The sequence below is a fragment of the Elephas maximus genome, chromosome 12, assembly GCF_024166365.1.
Source record: "Elephas maximus indicus isolate mEleMax1 chromosome 12, mEleMax1 primary haplotype, whole genome shotgun sequence".
Taxonomy (NCBI): Eukaryota; Metazoa; Chordata; class Mammalia; order Proboscidea; family Elephantidae; genus Elephas; species Elephas maximus.
The window spans coordinates 61,074,750-61,078,418 of record NC_064830.1 but is presented as its reverse complement, the minus strand read 5'-3'; the positions used below and the strand labels follow the sequence as shown (position 1 = coordinate 61,078,418).

The 3,669-nt window shown below is 39.1% G+C and overlaps 1 pseudogene; it reads left to right on the top strand.

The window, feature by feature from the left end:
• The first annotated feature begins 377 nt into the window (after positions 1-377).
• LOC126086824 (olfactory receptor 1361-like) lies at positions 378-1,155 on the top strand (annotated as a pseudogene).
• Positions 1,156-3,669: the final 2,514 nt, after the last annotated feature.

The following is a 3,669-nucleotide window of genomic DNA, read 5'->3' as shown; positions in this document are numbered from 1 at the left end:
CTAAAAACTGAAAGAAAATATAGCTGAAGATTTAAATAATCGCAGACTAGGAAGAAAAGATAAACCACAGGAGAAGTTGGAGAAGCCACAAAAGAAATGCTTCCTAGTGGTGATTACATAAAAATTTAATTATCTTGTATATCCAAAAAGCTATTAACAAGACTGAAAGGCCAAGTAAAAACTAGCAGAAGCATTTTGCATCATTTGTAAAAAGATGTCTGACATACTCAATAATATTACTTAACAATTTATTATTGGATCACTATTTTTTAAACTCATAAGTAATAAAAAACAATTTAAAAGAAAAACAGTTAACGAATAGGATGGATAATTTAAAAGAATAAGTGAAAAAGTTTTCATTAGCAAAAAGAAAGGAAATGGCCACAGTCCTGGAAAACTTCCTCATCATCGTGGCCACCAGCTTAGACTCCCACCTGCACACCCCCATGTACTTCTTCCTCAGGAACCTATCCTTTGTGGACATCTGTTTCACCTCTACAAACATCCTCAAGATGCTGACCAAGCACATACTCGGGAGTCAGACCATCTACTGCTCTGGGTGTCTCACTCACACAGTTGTATTTTCTCATTGCGTTGGTGGACATGGAGTATTTCCTCCTGGCTGTGATGGTCTATGAGCTCTTTGTTGCTGTGTACCACCCTTTATGCTTAACACCGAAGATGACTCATCAGCTCTGTGCCCTGCCTTTCTCTGGGTCATGGGTCATTGCCAGTCTGAATGCTCTGTTGCGTACACTGCTGATGCCTCGACTCGCATTCTGTGCAGACAACATGATCCCACATTGTGATGTGACTCCTCTCCTGAGATTCTCCTGCTCTGATACACACCTCACTGAGAAAAAGATTCTTACTGAAGGGGCCCTGATAATGATCACCCCATTTGTTTGCATCCTGACTTCTTAAGTTTGCATCACCTGTGCTGTCCTGAGAGTAACATCACAAAGGGAACATGAAAAACCTTCTTCACCTGTGACTCCCACCTGGCTGTAGTTTCCCTCTTCTATGGCACCATGATTGCTGTGTATTTCAACCCTTCATCCTCCCATCCAGCTAAGAAAGACACCGCAGTTGCTGTGATAAACACAGTGGTGACCCACGTGCTGAAAACGACTTGAAAGGTGCCCTAAGAAAAGTGTGTTTTTATGAAAATATTTTCTATTCAATAATGACATAATAATGACATGGACTCTGAATGTCATAAAGGAAGCTAGTTTGTAATAAAGTTTTTTTTTTTTTTCCTATTCTCTGAAACATAGCTGTTGTCCATCCATGTATTTGTCTTGGGAGAATGAAACTCTTGATACAGACTCTTCAAGTTACAGAAGGAAAGAGAGATCCTTTTAACAAATGACCTAAGTATTCTAATTGCCAATGCCCTTCTGCTAGTTTATTATTACTCATTACAACAAGAAAGAACACAATAGAGAACCGTGGGACTTCTCAGTAGGAGGGTGTTAGAAAGGTCACAGAGGATTTGAGTGTGAGCTGATTTTGGTGAGGATTTAAGGAATCAGGGCTTTGATCTAGATTCGATGTTGTCAGAAATCAGGGGCAATTCTTTCTGGGCATGCCAATATCCCATGTGGAAGGAGGGAAGACTACAGGAGGCAGAAGGTAAGGATTCAGCTATCACTCATTTTCAGCCAGGATGGGGGATGTTTGGTCATTTCTGGGGTTTATGGTTTTGTCTGTGTTCAGACATGACCACAGTGGTCTTGTTTTGTCTTGATCCATTGTGGTCACAGAGTGACCGTGTCTGATGCTGACGTTCTGTAAATTTCTTTCTGCACAACAGGGGAAGGGTTCATTTAGGACAGAAATTCAGTAAATCTCATAAATATGTGTGTAGCTACAAATGGTGACAAGTGCTAGGAAGGCAAAAGATTCTAGGAAGAGTGTTGCGGGAGGGTATTCTGGAGAGACCTCTGGGTAAGTTGCATTTGAACTGAAAGCAGAAGGGTGAGATAGGATGGGGATGGGAATGTTCCATGTAGGGGGAACAGCATGTGCTAAGGCCCTTGGGTTGGAAAGAGTGGGATTTGAGAATATCTAGGAGTAAACTAGCCTATGAGACCTTTATGAAGGAAACCACATAAGAGATTTGGCACTATAAAAGTTGCGACATTGTAAAATGTTCCTGAATTGGCAGGAACATTTCATTTTTTCTCATCTTAATTGATAGACTCAGTGCTACTCCAAATAAAAAGCACAGTGAAATTCTTGGGAGAAACTTGATGGATTCTAAATGGCACTTAGAAGGCTAAACATGATTAAAATGGTTAGAAAAATCAGAAGAGTAATAACAGAAAGACTGCCTTAACAATAAAAAAAAATAACAATAGAATGTTTTTATTTTTTTTAAATGTCTACATCATATTTAAAACCTATAATAATTAACACAGTTTGGTACTGGTGCAAGGGCTAGATGTTTTAATAAGAATAGTCTAGAAATGGATTCCAATAAATGTACAAATAATAAAGGAAAGGAAGAATTGTTTAATGTTGCTGAAATGATTCACTAACATAAGAGTGTGGAATTTAGATGATCACACCATATCTCATGGTAAAATGAATTCTGGAAAAATCAAAGAATTAAATGTACAAAACAAAACCCAAACCAGCACCACCAACACAAAATCCCACCATAGAGCAGCTAAAGGTAATATAAGGACCATTTTAATTAGCCTCTGAGTGGAGTAATGCTTTCTTATTGAAGAATAATGACAAAAATCATAAAAGAAAAAGATGGATTTTGTTATATAAAAATTTCAGGTCCTTATTTATCAAGAAATAGCATAAAAGATACAATGTAAAACAATTCAACATAATTTTTTTTACTTCTTTTTTAAAAATTTTTATTGTGTTTCAACTGAAAGTTTACAAATCAAATTGGTCTCACTCATACAAAAATTTTGTATACACCATGCTATGTACTCCTAGTTGCTCTCCCCCTAATGAGACAGTACACTCCTTATCTCTACCCTGTATTTCCCGTGTCCATTCAGCCAGCTTCTGTCTCCCTGTGCCTTCTCATCTCTCCTTCAGATAGGAGCAGCCAACATTGTTTCTTGTGTCCACTTGAACCAAGAAGCTTACTCCTCACCAGTATCATTTTCTATCCCATTGTTGTTAGGTGCCGTTGAGTCGGCTCTAACTCATAGCGACCCTATGCACAACAGAAAGAAACACTGCCTGGTCCTGTGCCATCGTTACAATCGTTGCTATGCTTGAGCCTATTGTTGCAGCCACTGTGTCAATCCATCTCGTTGAGGGTCTTCCTCTTTTCCGCTGACCCTGTACTCTGCCAAGCATGATGTCCTTCTCCAGAGACTGATCCCTCCTGACAACATGTCCAAAGTATGTAAGACACAGTCTCGCCATCCTTGCTTCTAAGAAGCATTCTGGTTGTACTTCTTCCAAGACAGATTTGTTCGTTCTTTTGGCAGTCCATGGTATATTCAATATTCTTCGCCAACACCACAATTCAAAGGCATCAATTCTTCTTTGGCCTTCCTTATTCATTGTCCAGCTTTCACATGCATATGATGCAATTGAAAATACCATGGCTTGGGTCAGGCGCACCTTAGTCTTCAAGGTGACATCTTTGCTCTTCAACACTTTAAAGAGGTCCTTTGCAGCAGATTTACC